Source organism: Oncorhynchus mykiss, chromosome 18 (genome assembly GCF_057628025.1).
Source record: "Oncorhynchus mykiss isolate SJ-2025 chromosome 18, ASM5762802v1, whole genome shotgun sequence".
Taxonomy (NCBI): Eukaryota; Metazoa; Chordata; class Actinopteri; order Salmoniformes; family Salmonidae; genus Oncorhynchus; species Oncorhynchus mykiss.
Window position 1 is genome coordinate 53,016,972 of NC_143039.1, and position 17,098 is coordinate 53,034,069.

General features: G+C 40.1%; 1 protein-coding gene across 9 annotated transcripts in view; it reads left to right on the forward strand.

Annotated features, from left to right (window-relative positions):
* Nucleotides 1–17,098, forward strand: part of LOC110496359 (ras/Rap GTPase-activating protein SynGAP) — a 71,689-nt gene that overhangs the window by 17,901 nt on the left and 36,690 nt on the right. For 3 of the 9 annotated variants that reach the window (XM_090208784.1, XM_090208783.1, XM_036952928.2), the window contains exon 1: nucleotides 1,687–3,775. The exons of the other annotated variants lie outside the window; for them this stretch is intronic. The gene's annotated coding sequence lies outside the window, so the exon portion shown is untranslated. Of the gene's footprint in view, nucleotides 1–1,686; nucleotides 3,776–17,098 lie in introns of those variants that run through there. 9 annotated transcript variants of the gene reach the window in all.

The following is a 17,098-nucleotide window of genomic DNA, read 5'->3' on the forward strand; positions in this document are numbered from 1 at the left end:
TATTCTAAAATTGATTCACTTATTTTTTTCATCATCAATCGACTCACAATACCCCATAATGACAAAGGGAAAACAGGTTTGCAAATTTGTAAAATGTTTTAAACAGAAAGACCTTATTTACATAAGCTCAAGTGCACCCTGTTTCCACTGATCATCCTTGACATGTCCCTACGGCTCGATTGGAGTCCACCTGTGGTAAATTCAATTGATTGGACATGATTTTGAAAGGCACACACCTTTCTATATAAGGTCCCACAGTGCATGACAGAGCAAAAACCAAGCCATGAGGTCGAAGGAATAAAAATTTTGCAAAACAATTTGCAGCATTAAATGTCCCCAAGAACACAGTGGCCTTCAATTATCTTAAATGGAAGAAGTGTGTAACCACCAAGACTCTTCCTAGAGCTGGCCGCCCAGCCAAACTAAGCAATCAGGGGGGACAGCCTTGGTCAGGGAGGTGACCAAGAACCCGATGGTCACTCTGACAGAGCTCCAGTGTTCCTCTGTGGAGATGGGAGAACCTTCCAGAAGGACAACCATCTCTGCAGCACTCTACCAATCAGGCCTTTTATGGTAGAGTGACCAGACGGAAGTAAAAGGAACATGACAGCCGCTTGAAGTTTGCAAAAAGGCACCTAAAGTATTATCAGACCATGATGAAACCAAGACTGAACTCTTTGGCCTGAATGCCAAGTGTCATGTCTGGAGGAAACCTGGCACCATCCCTACGGTGAAGAATGGTGGTGGGAGCATCATGCTGTGGGGATGTTTTTCAGTTGCAGGGACTAGGAGACTAGTCAGGATCGAGGGAAAGATGTACAGAGCAAAGTACAGAGAGATCCTTGACGAAAACCTGCTCCAGAGCGCTCAGGACCTCAGGCTGGGGCAAAGGTTCACGTTACAAAAGAACAACGACCATAAGCACAAAGCCAAGACAACACAGAAGTGGGTTCAGGACAAGTCTCTGAATGTCTTTGAGTGTCCCAGACAGAGTTCTGACTTGAACCCGATTGAACATTTCTGGAGAGACCTGAAAATGGCCGTACAGCAACATTCCCCATCGAACCTAACAGAGCTTGAGAGGATCTGGAGAGAAGAATGTGTGACACTCCCCAAATACAGGTGTGCCAAGCTTGTAGACTTATAACCAAGAAGACTCTAGGCCGCAATCGCTGCCAAAGGCGCTTAGACAAAGTACTGAGTAATGGGTCTGAATACTTATGTAATTGTAATATTAAATGTTTTAGTATTTTTTATAAATTTGCACAAAAAAAATGTTTTTGCTTCATCATTATGGGGTATTTATTGTGTGTAGATTGATGAGGGGGAAAAAACAAGGTAATTATTTTTAGAATAAGGCTGTAACATAAAATGTGGAAGAAGTCAAGGGGCCCGAATATAGCCAAATGTTATATGCTACACTTTTGATTGTAGCCTAATGATAATACCAGCAATGAGGTGCATAATTGTTATTCTCTCAGATGTGGGCATTTTTCAGACACAATGTAATGTTTTAGTCTTGGGAGAGCTGTTTTCTTTAGCCAAAAAGGAATGTGTAGTTGGTTGGCTGTTGTCTGGTTAGTTTGTGACCATTTAGTCTACCGAGCATCCTGAAAACCGATACCGTTATTGAGCACAACCTTCCCACACACTTTCCCCTCTCTCGTAACCTCGTCTTGTTACGCTGCTTGTTTGTGTGTGCGCGAGAGCGAGAGACGGAGAGAGATAGTATAATCGAGAGAGATTTCACCATCATTTCATCACTTTACAACACCTCCTTCGCCTCTTTCTGACTATTTGCGTCTCAATCATCTCGTTGCAAGTGACGGAGCTAGAGGAACAGCGACAAGAGAGATGGGAGACAATGTATACAAGATCACCAACCTGTGCGACGCCATCGATCAATCCATCTTTCCAAGCTACCGATAAAGTCTGACGCAGCACCATAGAGAAATATATTTGACGATAGAACAGAGGGAGCATCAAAGCTGCAAATCCTTTGAATTAATTAACCAGTTACTTTGGATTGTGATGCATTTACAATACGTGTCGGTTTATTTTACTTCAATGAAGGATGACAGACTACGGACGCGTCCTCTGCTTCCCCGCTGCTATCAGCAAACATAATGTAGTCTACGAATTGTAAAATAGTCCATGTTTTACGTATCTTCTGGATTTTGGGCATATGCGCGCATTGGAAAGGTATAATAAGTCTATAGGCTATATTTTCTTTATTGATGGACAGACGTGGTGTGTAAGCGCACATAGCCTAAGCACGATGATGCGTTCGTAGCCTAGCTGTTGGCATACACCCTAAATCTCTACACACGTTTCTGCATGTATGATAACCCCGACCTTGTCATATCGATGAAAGTAGTGGTGATTTATGGTACGCATTTCACCTCATCTCAATAATGACACATCGTTCTGGGAATTTCAATCACATTTCTGATGGCTTGCAATAATCAGCAGTTTATTTCACCGAATACTGAATGCATTTGACAAACATTTGACAGATTCGCCTACTTGTTTATTGATCATTAGGCTCCCAGAGAGTGTTTTTAAAAAAGAACGCCAGTTACGTATTGAAAGAGTAATAGGCTGCAAAAATAAACACAACAAAAAGATGAAAAAGATCAGCCTCAGAAGAGATTCTGTAGGTTACCGAGAAAACGGCAAAGGGGTCACATTTCAGCGTTGGGGTTGTGAGACAGTCAGAAGAGAAGGAGCCGCTGCGGCCAAGGAGCCTTCTGTGGGACTGCACGACAAGGAGCTACCGCTGCCAGCGTTGAAAAGCATGGCTTGGGGTTGGTGGAAGAAAGAATCGAATAATCTTGAGACATCATAACGATCATTATAACAATATACATCACGAAATATTTTGAGTAATAGGCCTACCACATTTTTGATTGTGTCAAGAGGTGTGGCAAGTAGCCATTTCAACAAAAATATATATATATATTGGTCATTATTAGCATATTTTAACAAAGGCTATTTATGATGTGTATGTTGTATTTACTAATATGTATAATCTAAAGACTGTGTGCAGGTATATTTGAATAATAGCCTACTTGTATTCTTAGTTGCACTGACCATATAGCATTGTAATAATGGGATGTTTGGAAAGACGTTACCACAGACACAAGCTAAGTCCATGTCACAAGCGACACAAACTCATTTGAAAACAGTATCCTGTTAATGTGCTTCTCCAAAATCTGCACACTGATGAGAACTGCTAGCAAGATGAACAGCCTTATCACTCATTGTCCTCAAAAATGCACAACATTTTGGCAAATGACATATGCTAACTTCACAGAGAGCTATCTTCACTTATTGAAAGTGTATAATCATAAATGCAATTGCACACATTCAAAGAACATCTACAGTAAAGGTGAACATTTTCAAATGCATACTAATTTAGCTTAAAATAACGAGATGCACACACTCCTATTCCTGTCCATTGTGATGTGAAGAGTACCAATTTGGTAGTGATAAAGGAGCATGGATATCAGGCCACTTTAAGTGTCTCAAATGTGGTCACAGAGAATACTGTTAAGCACAAGCTAACTTAAAAAGGAGAGGACCCTATACCCTATTACTGGACACATCTCAGCCTACACCACCCCCTGTGTTGTGGACCAACAAAACCTGGAACCTTTCTACTAACCCCCCTGCGTAAGCAACTTGGAAACCAACCCTGACTCTGACTCCCTGATATAACTCAGTTGTCGAGCTGCACTACTTGGAAATCAACGACTCACAGCCTGACTTTTGGGTAAGGCCTGTAAATCTATCAGCGTCTTTGATGATTTGTCCATGTAATCCTCTCCAATGTTGATTGTCAGAAGTGTCTAACTGAGACTGAATTGTAACTGTAAACTGCAATTGCACTGAAGTTCCAATATATAGCCGCCTCGACAAGGGCCCTGTCCAGAAACAACCCCTAGCTCCAAATCCTATAGCCATGTGAATCTGAATTTATTTCATAGGTATAAGTGATATGGTAGTAGATCCTTCGCCCTCTGGTATGCTAGATGGAGCTACTACCATATGGTTTTACCAGTCCAATTCCTTCAGATCTACATGAAGTGCCCAGGGATTGTTTTTGGACCGGGCCGTGGGCTGTTGTGGAAAGAAAAGGATCCAGAATAGAAATCTGGATAAACACAAGCCAATAAGGGGCAAGGGATGGGACTGGTCGGCTTGTATGTTACTGATTGCTCAAAAGTGTTATTGTAACATTAATTTTGGCCTTGGCCATCCATGCATGCCATGTGCTGTTCAGAGGCTACCTGAACTGTCACATCACATCTTGATTTGTTGATGGAGGACCTGAGGCTCACAATGTTGTTTTTACCAGTATTTCTTCCTGGTTAACGTATTGTGACCAATAATGTAGTGGAGTCTTTTTATATTTGGTGAATACCCTTATGCACCTATTATTCTAAATTAGCATTGTTAGTGTTAGCTTTAATGTTTGGTACTCTGCACCCTTTATATTCCCCAATGTCTATGTCCGCCTTTTTACCCCTACATCCCTGCTTGTAACACTACAGTATACTTAGGTCCTTAGTTTGTTCCTGTTAAAACGCTAGTCTTGCCATTTCCACATTTTAGCCAGAATTAAATAATTACAGATGGTCTATTTTCCACAAATCGTTTTCAGAAGTTTTTGACGTGCACATTCCTGGTGTGTCCTGGATTGGAGAGAGTCGACACTTGATTTAGCAGTAAGCAGTCTCATTCCGTGAGCTGGATGATATTCCATCCAGGTTTGCCACCCGCACTGAATGGGTCACACCATGGGACAGACAATTTCTAAACTCACTAGACCCAGGATGTGCTGCTATGCAAATCAAAGGCACTCCTGGTAGCATTCCAGCCCTTGTTCTGTGCTCAGTCTACCTGGCAAATACATGAGTTCCACACCTTCTTGGATGCTAGTCATAGCTCTGAACTTTTGCCATCAAGATGTCTATTGATGACGTGCTTCCAAATGTGAAGCTCCTGTTTTCTGACTAAGTTTAGTCCCTTATATAGCATTAGCTTTGTACTGTACCTAACAGATTGGAAACTGAAGTTAGTGTGTGCAGTGAGAACTTCAAATGAATAGTTGTCATGGTAACAATAGAAAAAGGGGAGCACTGGGAGATGCACACAGCATTGAAGCAGATATAAACCTACCGTAGATGCTGTGGCAAACTCTTGCAGTATCATTCCTGTTGTTCACACACATCAAATTGTTCAGCCAACACTAATCGAGTGTGCTTGAGTGTAGTTAGCTGCAGATTATGTTAATTAATCCCAGAGTGTAAGGCTCTGGCAATATCTATTAAACTACTAACATTTAGCATTTTCTAAGATAGTCATAAGATGGACGGACCATTTCTATTTGATTTGGAATTGTAGGACCCTTGTAGGTATCCAAAATAAATATTTAAAATAATATTTGATGAAACATTGAATTCGGCTTTACTGCTATTAGCCCATAGAAACGCATTGAATAACACATTCGATACAGGGCAAAATAAAATTGTACAAAAATAAATAAAAAGGAAGTATGATTTTAAATGTCTGAAATGCATCTAAGAGATATCAGAAAGCACCAGGGATGGAAAAAAGGTGACATGTGCAACCCTGGTTTCAAAATAAGCCTATTCACCTGTGAAGTTTGTGGGAGTCGTAGCGCAAATAATGGGCTCAAACCCTTCAGACTTTACAGACGTTTTCACGAGAAGACCTGTGCTGAGTTGGCAAGTCGACGGGACCGACTTTAGATGAGTCCTGTAAATCTTGTGGGCGTTGTTGAACAGAATGGATGACATGTTCCAATTCGTTCTGACTTTACAGATGTTCTCATATAAAAAAAATATATTTATTCAAATATATTTTATTGTCACGGACCGGATAGGTGCCGTGAAATGTGTTGTTTTACAGGGTCAGCCATAGTAGTACGGGGCCCCTGTAGCATATTAGGGTCAAGGGCAGAGTGACAGATTTTTCACCTTGTCGGCTCGGGCACTCAAACCAGCAAGCAACCTTTCAGTTACTGGCCCTCCGCTGGTCAACAAAAGCCGGAACTATTTTTGAATAGGCCATCTATTCCTATTACTTCTTAATTAAAAATGTAGATATGTAGGCCGATTAAAGTTTTAGTCCACAAAAATATCTCAAACTCATGAACAGTAAACATGTGGAAGGCTTGGGGCTATTGTGTACTTCTCAAACACCCACTCTCAATCTTCTTTGCTCTCCCTTCCCTCCCTCTCTCTCCCTCTCTCTCTCTCTCTCTCTCTCTCAGTTATCTGGAAGCTGTTACCACCCACACACACTCTGGCCTGATATCAAATTTACATTTAGAATATAAACACACACACACAAATACAGAGATTTTCACAACGATGTCATCACACACACAAGATAATAATGTTATTTCAATGTTAAAATATTTTGTTGTGTGATATGTAATAATGTCACAGCAAGAGCCATAAGGCATGTGTTTGCACTAGGATACCAGTTGTGTGTCTTATTACTGTTCTATTCCTCTGGTACCAGGCCCTATGCAAAACTATTTGACTTGTTCCTCACACATGATTGTGAAAAATTCACTCTGATTTGCACATTGTGTGGGTGGTGTTTGTGTACTGTACGTGTAGAGTGTGTGTGTGGTACTGTATGTTGGTGTGAATTGACTGTGGTTTTGGCCTGGATGATTAACTCTCAAGTCTCTTGCTCCAAATTATTAGTGTTGCCAATGTCTTATGGTTCAAGTGGAAGCTTTTAGAGTTGTTACCATGGATGCAATACAATGAGCTGGAATCCAGAATAGAACATAGAGAGAGAAAGAACGAGAGAGAGAGACTGACTCACTGCTCAATGTCAGAATGGCTCACCATCCCATTCTGACATGTGAACACTTATACGATAATGTACACCTTGATCAGAACAGTGTCATAACCTTTGCTAAGGACCTAAAGGATGCAACACTTAGCAGGGACCCCAATTTGGGACTATGCCCTGTGTAGGGTGCCTTCTTTTGGATGGGACGTTAAACGGGTGTCCTGACTCTCTGTGGTCACTAAAGATCCCATGGCACTTATCGTAAAAGTAGAGGTGTTAACCCCGGCTTCCTGGCTAAATTCCCAATCTGGCCTTCATACCATCATGGCCAACTAATCATCCCCAGTTTACAACTGGCTCATTCATCCCCCCCTCCTCTCCCCTGTAACTATTCCCCAGATTGTTGGTGTAAATTAGGATGTGTTCTCACCAGATTTCTTACCTGGTAAAATAAGGGTAAAATAAAAAAAAATGTATCAGCCGACATATAACCTCTCACAAATCTCTCACAAACCTATAACCTCTAACCTCTCACAGGTAACCTCTCACAAAAGACACCTAGAACTATCAGAGATGAATATGCAGACTACTGGACTAGACAGACCTTTTAATTCACACACTCACACTCTCACACACAGACACACGCACAAGAAAAACATATATACAAAGGGTTGAAGATTGCATTGAACCAATTCTTTATGCAATCTTATTCCAATCTTATTGATTTGTTTATACACTTGAAGTCGGAAGTTTACACACACCTTAGCCAACTACACTTCAACTCAGTTTGTCACAATTCCTGACATGTAATCCTAGTAAAAATTCCCTGTCTTAGGTCAGTTAGGATCCCCACTTTATTTTAAGAATGTGAAATGTCAGAATAATAGTAGAGAGAATTATTTATTTCAGCTTTTATTTTTTTCATCACATCCCTAGTGGGTCAGAAGTGTACATACACTCAATTAATATTTGGTAGCATTGCCTTTAAATTGTTTAACTTGGGTCAAATGTTTTGGGTAGCCTTCCACTAGCTTCCCACAATAAGTTGGGTGAATTTTGTCCCATTCCTCTTGACAGAGCTGGTGTAACTGAGTCAGGTTTGTAGGCCTCTTTGCTGTTCTGCCCACACATTTTCTATGGGATTGAGGTCAGGGCTTTGTGATGGCCACTCCAATACATTGACTATGTTGTCCTTAAGCCATTTCCCACAACATTGGAAGTATGCTTGGGGTCATTGACCATTTGGAAGACCCATTTATGACCAAGCTTTAACTTCCTGACTGATGTCTTGAGATGTTGCTTCAATATATCCACATAAGTACCCTCCTCACGATGCCATCTATTTTGTGAAGTGCACCAGTCCCTCCTGCAGCAAAGTACCCCCACAACATGATGCTGCCACCCCCGTGCTTCACGGTTGCGATGGTGTTCTTCAGCTTGCAAGCCTCCCCCTTTTTCCTCCAAGCATAACGATGGTCATTATGGCCAAACAGTTCTATACTTGTTTCATCAGACCAGAGGACATTTCTCCAAAAAAGTACAATCTTTGTCCCCATGTGCAGTTGCAAACTGTAGTCTGGCTTTTTTATGGCTGTTTTGGAGCAGTGGCTTCTTCCTTGCTGAGCGGACTTTCAGGTTATGTCGATATAGGACTCGTTTTACTGTGGATATAGATACTTTTGTACCTGTTTCCTCCAGCATCTTCACAAGGTCATTTGCTGTTATTCTGGGATTGATTTGCACTTTTCGCACCAAAGTACGTTCATCTCTAGGAGACAGAACGCGTCTCCTTCCTGAGCGGTGTGATGGCTGCATGGTCCCATGGTGTTTATACTTGCGTACTATTGTTTGTGTAGATGAACGTGGTACCTTCAGGCATTTTGAAATTGCTCCCAAGAATGAACCAGACTTGCGGAGGTCTACAATTATTTTTCAGAGGTCTTGGCTGATTTCTTTTGATTTTCCCATGATGTCAAGCTAAGAGGCACTAAGATTGAAGGTAGGCCTTGAAATACATCCACAGGTACACCTCCAATTGACTCAAATTATGTCAATTAGCCTATCAGAAGCTTCTAAAGCCATGACGTCATTTTCTGGAATTTTCCAAGCTGTTTAAAGGCACAGTCAACTTAGTGTATGTAATACCTCTGACCCACTGGAATTGTGATACAGTGAGTTATAAGTGAAATAATTTATCTGTAAACAATTGTAGGAAAAATTACTTTCATGCACAAAGTAGATGTCCTAACCGACTTGCCAAAACTATAGTTTGTTAACAAGATATTTGTTGAGTGGTTGAAAAACAGGTTGTAATGAATCCAACTTAAGTGTATGTAAACTTCTGTAACTGTAAATATTCTTTATTTTTTTGGTATCATCATAATAATTCTATGTGTAATGATAGGTATGTGTGCATGTATGATTACAGTGCCTTCGGAAAGAATTCAGACCCCCTGACTTTTTCCACATTTTGTTACGTTACAGCCTTATTCCAAAATGTATTAAATTGTTTGTTTTTTCGCTCATCAATTCGCTTTCAATACAACATAATGACAAAACGTAAACAGGTTTTCAGAAATGTTTGCTAAAAAAGAAAAAATATATTAAATACCTTATTTACATAAGTATTCAGACCCTTTGCTATGAGACTCGAAATTGAGCTCAGGTGCATCCTGTTTCCATTGATCATCCTTGAGATTTTTCTACAACTTGATTGGAGTCCACCTGTGGTATGTTCAATTGATTGGACATGATTTGGAAAGGTACACACCTGTCTATATAAGGTCGACTGCATGTCACAGAGAAACCGAGCCATGAGGTCGAAGGAATTGTCCGTAGTGCTCAGAGTCAGGATTGTGTCGAGGCACAGATCTGGGGAAGGATGCAAAAACATTTTTTAGAGCTGAGTAATCAGGGGAGAAGGGTTTTGGTCAGGGAGGTGACCAAGAACCCGATGGTTACTCTGACAGAGCTCTAGAGTTCCTCTGTGGAATCTCTGCAGCACTCCACCAATCAGGCCTTTATTGTACCTGACAGAAACCACTCCTAAGTAAAGGGTCATGACAGCCTGCTTGGAGTTTGCCAAAAGGCACCTAAAGACTCTCAGACCATCAGAAACAAGATTCTCTGGTCTGAAGAAGCCATGATTGAACTCTTTGGCCTGAATGCCTGAAACCTGGCACCATCCCTATGGTGAAACATGGTGGTGGCAGCATCATGCTGTGGGGATGTTTTTCAGCGGCAGGGACTGGGAAACTAGTCTGTATCGAGGAAAAGATGAACGGAGCAAAGTACAGAGAGATCATTGATGAAAACCTGCTCCAGAGCGCTCAGGCTGTGGTGAAGGTTCACCTTCCAACAGGACCATGACCCTAAGCACACAGCCAAGACAACGCAGAAGTGGCTTCGGGACAAGCCTCTGAATGTCCTTGAGGGGCTCAGCCAGAGTCCTTACTTGAACCCGATCTATATATATGTATATGTGTCTATACAGTCCCAGTCAAAAGTTGACACACCTACTCGTTGTTTATTTTTTATTATTTTCTACATTGTAAAATTATAGTGAAGACATCAAAACTATGAAATAACACATATGGAATCATGTAGTAACCAAAAAGTGTTAAACAAATCAAAATAGATTTTAGATTCTTCAAAGTAGCCACCCTTTGCTTTGATGACATCTTTGCACACTCTTGGCATTCTCTCAACCAGCTTCACCTGGCATGCTTTTCCAACAGTATTGTAGGAGTTCCCACATATGCTGAGCACTTGTTGGCTGTTTTTCCTTCACTCTGCGGTCCGACTCATCCCTAACCATCTCAGTTGGGGTGAGATCGGGTGATTGGAGGCCAGGTCATCTGATGCAGCACTCCTTCACTCTCCTTCTTGGTCAAAAAGCCCTTACATAGCCCGGAGGTGGGTTAGGTCATTGGCCTGTTGTTAAACAAATTATAGTCCCACTAAGCTCAAACCAGATGGGATGGCGTATCGCTGTAAATAAATCACTGACAGTGTCGCCAACAAAGCACCCCCACACATCACACCTCTTCCTCCATGCTTCGAAGTAGGAACCACACATGCAGAGATCATCAGTTCAACTACTCTGCATCTCACAAAGACACGGCTGTTGGAACAAAAATCTAAAATTTGGACTCATCAGACCAAAGGACAGATTTCCACCGGTCTAATGTCCATTGCTCATGTTTCTTGGCCCAAACTTCTTCTTATTGGTGTCCTTTAGTAGTGGTTTATTTGCAGCAATTTGACAATGAAAGCCTGATTCACGCGGTCTCCTCTGAGCAGTTGATGTTGAGACTTGAACTCTGTGAAGCATTTCTTTGGGCTTCAATTTCTGAGGCTGGTAACTGTAATGATCTTATCCTCTGCTGCAGAGGTAACTGTGTCTTGCGACTGCACTTGAAGAAACTTTCAAAGTTCTTAAAATGTTCCGCATTGACTGACCTTCAGGTCTTAAAGTAATGATGGACTGTTGTTTCTCTTTGCTTATTTGAGCTGTTGTTGCCATAATATGGACTTGGTCTTTTACCAAATAGGGCTATCTTCTGTATACCGCCCCTACCTTGTCACAACACAACTGATTGGCTCAAACGCATTAAGAAGAAAATAAATTCCACAAATTAACTTTTAACAAGGCACACCTGTTAATTGAAATGCATTCCAGGTGACTACCTCATGAAGCTGGTTGAGAGAATGCCAAGCGTGTGCAAAGCTGTCAAGGCAAAGGGTGGCTTCTTTGAAGAATCTATTTTGTTTTGTTTCACTCTTTTTTTTGATTCCATACGTGTTATTTCATAGTTTTGACGTCTTCACTATTATTCTACAATGTAGAAAAAAAAACCTTGAATGAGTAGCTGTGTCCAGGTATGTGTGTGTATATATATATATATATATGTATGTATGTATGTATGTATGTATGTATGTATGTATGTATGTATGTATGTATGTATGTATGTGTATGTGTATATATTTATATGTATATATATGTATATAGAGAGAGAGAGAGAGATATGTATATGTGTATGTGTATGTGTATGTATATATGTGTATGTATATACAGTACCAGTCAAATTTTGGACAAAACCTACTCATTCAAGGGCTTTTCTTTATTTTTACTATTTTCTACATTGTAGAATGCCTTTGAAGACATCAAAACCATGAAATAACACATAATCATAGAGTAACTAAAAAAGTGCCAAACAAATACAAATATATTTTATATTTGAGACTCTTCAAAGTAGACACCCTTTGCCTTGATGACAGCTTAGCCATACAAGATGAAGGAATTTTGAAAACGTATTTTGGTCATCTATACAGAAATATCACACAAAAAGACTTACAACATACCCAATTTGACATTCAAGAAACATTTAACATGCTTGAATCAGTCATTAAAAACAACCAAAATTCATTAGATTACCCAATAACCCAACAAAAACAAAATGAAAAGATAAAATATATAAAACTAAAGAAGGCCTGTTAGTGTGACTTAATAAAAATGTATGTACACAGAAAACAAGTGTGCAATAAAAATCTAAAACCAAAGAACATAATTATTTTTGCGACGTTGAGGTGTGAGATAAGACCGCAGTTTGAGTACAAACCTTTTCAACATTTATATCAATGAATTAGCAGACAGGTTGGACCATTCTGCAGCCCCATTTGACACAGAGTTCAAATATATGCTATATGCTGATTGGTTCTTCTATCACAAAGCATAGGAGGTCTTCAACATAACCTTAATATTCTAGAGCAATATTGCCATAATTGGGCCCTGGCAGTAAATGTATAAATTCACCTTGAACAACAACCTAATTGAACACCCCAAAAATGACTCATACCTTGGTCTGACCTTAGCTGCAGGAAAGTGTAAATGGCAGTGAATGCTCTCAAAGAAAATGCCAGCAGAGCCTTGTATACAATACAAATGAAATTATTCAAAATCAACACCCCAAGTAGAATTTTGACCAAAATATTTGACAGTGGAATCCTACCAATAGCTCTTTACGGAAGTGATGCTTGGGGGCCCCTCAATAAACTGCACTTTAAAATGTGGGACAAACATCCAATTGAAGCCCTACATGCAGAATTCTTTCGGGAAAATTTGACAAGTCCAAAGAAATACACCAACTATTGCATGTAGGGCAGAATTGGGCCGCTTTCCAGTGGTAATGGAAATACAGAAAAGATTATGAACATTTTGGCTACACCTAAATTCAAGTCCAAATTCAAGTCTCCAATTTAAAACACATCAAACCCAAGAGCTGCGCCCTGAAACGAGCCCTCTCAGTCATCTGGTGTTGAACCAAACCAACCAAGCTGACACCAGCACTGTTTAAAAAAAAAAATATAAATCATGAACAATCAAAGGACTCATATTTACAACATTGGAATAAACTAAACAAAATCCCAAAGCCGACTAAATTGCTGTCTGGCCCTAAACAGAGAATATGAATTGGCTGATTATTTCTACTCTATCAGAGATACGAAGCAGAGACCGATCCTTACCAAGTACAGGCTGGCAATAGAAACCGGCAGACATAAAAAGACATGGCTACCCAAAGAGGAGTGTGTATATGGTCACTGTACAACAGGGGAGGTAGAAACAGAGGATGCACTTTCTCTTTTAGTGTGATAAATATTCCCCACCAAGATATTCATTATTCACAGAAATTCTACATTTATTTCAAATGTTAACTTATTAAACCCAGAGGAAAAACACGAAATACTCATGCCAAATATATATTTGCCTGCCATAGCCTAATAGCATCTGGATAATAGCATCTGCATAGTAAACAGTAACTTTAGTATTATTGTTATTAATATTATTATTATTATTATTATTATTATTGTTGTTGTGATTATTATTCCAAAAAGTTGTGGTACGGGTAGTAGGGGTGATGGAAATGATAGCAGTTTAGTGATGGTGGTGGTAGTAGTAGTAATGATGGTAGTCGATTGATCATGTCATTTCAAATACGTGAGGATAGACTCACGATATCGCTCAGTTTTGTCCACCATTAATTGGATGTTTGAGTGATTTCAAATAAAAGTGAACTATACCTGACAAGTGTGAGTGGTTTAGGTTAATTTCCCATTCTTGGTGGGCTCTGCCTGTCAAGCAGCAGAAAGGCTCATTTGTCGATGTACTGTTAGCTGATAATGTTTACTTTGCAGGCTACTGGTAGAAACGTTGTACAGTTGGCTAATGTACTTTTTTATTCAACCAACATAGGGCTGGCTACCTTGTAAAGTTAGCTAACATTATCCCTTTTCAACATTGTTATGAGCTCTTGAACACAAACATTTCAATTCATAATGTTATCGTTAACATTGTAGTAAATGTGTATGAGGCCAAAGAAACACAATATAATCTCTGATAAAAAAAAAAAATTACGCATTATTGAACAGTAAGAGACCTTTTCAATAATATCCTCAGTTAGATTAGTCTAGCAGGCAGTAAAAACCATTTTAGAAAAGTTTATATAAGTAAGTAAGTATATAAGTATATAAGTTTGTATTGCTAATTAAACAGTGCATTAAAAGGGAAATAAATTGGATTTGATGTGGCACTCTCTCTACTCTTGTATCAGCAGACTTAATTGAACGGTACTAAACACTTTCAGTTAGGTACGGTCTGAAGAAAACTGAGTGACGGGCTGACAGCACATAATGTCCCTAATGTAATCAAATAGCCTGGACTGAACATAGTCACTTTTTGAGCAAGATTGTATGACATACAGTGTTTGGTGTATGAATCTTTTTTTTTCCCAACGTATGGTATGCAGTTATTACGTTTTTTTGGACCTGGGTTTAAAATGGTCTTAAACTGTACAGTAAAACGGAGCCTCTACTCAGTCAACTATGTTTGTTTTTGGCCAAATGATCAAATCTCTGGTTCTCCATCCCATCAATATTGGCAGGTATGTTTGGGTAGTTGAGATCTTTCAGTGAGATAACTTGGAGGTGCGTAACTTGGTCTTGTGAGCAGGTCTTCTATCGTGCATTCGGAAAGTATTCAGACCCCTTAACTTTTTCTACATGTTGTTACATTATAGCCTTATTCTAAAATGGAGTAAATTGTTTTATCCTGATCTCTCTACACACAATACCCCATAATGACAAAAAAAAGGGGTTTTAGAAATTGTTGCAAATTTATTACGAAGAAAAAAATGGAAGTTACATTTACATAAATATTCAGACCCTTTACCCAGTACTTTGTTTAAGCACCTTTGGCAGTAATTGCAGCCTCAAGTCTTCTTGGGTACAAGCTTGGCACACCTGAATTTGAGGAGTTTTTCCCATTCTTCTCTGCAGATCCTCTCAAGATCTGTCAGGTTGGATGGGGAGCGTCGCTGCACGGGCTCTGGCTCGGTCACTCAAGGACATTCAGAGACTTGTCCTGAAGCCACTCCTGCATTGTCTTGGCTGTGTGCTTAGGGTCGTTGTCCTGTTGGAAGGTGAACCTTCGCACAAGTCTGAGGTCCTGAGCGCTCTGGAGCAGGTTTTCATCAAGGATCTCTCTGTACTTTGGTCCGTTCATCTTTTCCAAGATCCAACTAGTCTCCCATTCCCTGCTGCTGTAAAACATCCCCACATCATGATGCTGTCACCACCATGCTTCACTGTAGGGATGGTATTGGCTAGGTAATAAGAGGTGTCTGGTTACCTCCAGACGTGACGCTTGTCATTCAGGTCAAAGAGTTCAATCGTGGTTTCATCAGACCAGAGAATCTTGTTTCTCATGGTCTAAGAGTCCTTTAGGTGCCTTTTGGCCAACTCCAAGTGGGCTGTCATGTGCCTTTCACCGAGGAGTGGCTTCCGTCTGGCCACTCTACCATCAGGGACTGATTGGTGGAGTGCTGCAGAGATGGCTGTCCTTGTGGAAGGTTCTCCCATCTCCACAGAGCAACTCTGGAGCTCTGTCAGAGTGACTATCAGGTTATTTGGTCACCTCCCTGTCCAAGTCCCTTCTCCTCGCTTGTTCAGTTTGGCCGGACGGCCAGCTCTAGGAAGATTCTTGGTGGTTCCAAAATTCTTCCATTTAAGAATTATGGAGGCCACTGTGTTCTTGAGGACCTCAGTGCTGCAGACATTTTTTGGTACCCTTCCCCAGATCTGTACCTTGACACAATCCTGTCTCGGAGATCTATGGACAATTACTTTGACCTCATGGCTTGGTTTTTGCTCTGACATGCACTGTCAACTGTGAGACCTTATATAGACAGGTGTGTGCCTTTCCAAATCTTGTCCAATCAATTTACCACAGGTGGACTCCAATCAATTTGTAGAAACATCTCAAGGATGATCAATGGAAACAGGATGCATCTGAGCTCAATTTCGAGTCTCATTGAAAAGGGTCTGAATACTTTATCTAAATAAGGCATTTCATTTTTTTTATTATATACATTTCTAAAAACTTGTTTTTGCTTTGTCATTATGTGGTTGATTGATGAGGGAAACAATTAATTCAATCAATTTTAGAATAAGGCTGTAACGTAACAAAATGTGGAAAAAGGGAAGGCGTTTGAATACTTTCCCAATGCACTGTATCATCAACGTTTAAGATCTTGTAAGAACCTAAAACCTGAAATAATAGGTTGTACTGAATGACACATTTGGCCATGTTTGTGAAGATATGCTACTCAGGACAATGTAGCATTTAGGAGAGCCAAGTGACACTAAATTAAAAAAATAGTTACTCTGAAATGAAAAGGATATTAACAATATAAATCCATATGTGAATCGACTGTATGTGACTCAGTCCCTTCCTATGTGAGTCATTGGGACACAAAAAGACAAAGAATGTGTTATGAAATAGAGGGTATTCTATCCAGGACATTTCTGACACTAGGTGATGGAGTTTACAAAGAATCTTCACTGTATAAATATTCACCAGGGTGAAATCCTTGTCTGTTAGAAAATATAATTTCCACTGTTCCAGCTGTGTGAATGAGATTGAGGAAAAAGCCCTGCATTTTTAGATACAAATTTATAGGAAACAAGGTGGATCTTTGGTGATGCTGGTTTTATCTGATATAAATATGGAAATAATGGTCTATGGCTCTATGGTAGTCAGGATTTTGTCAGGATTTTGTCTGCTTTGAGTCACACTGTGGCAGGGATGTTCAAGGTTATTCTAAATGGGGCCTGTGCAGTTTGATGCATTCTCACCAATGTGCTCAGGCGCACGACCTTGGCTGGCATTAAAGTTGATCTCTCATCTTTTTTTCATACATCG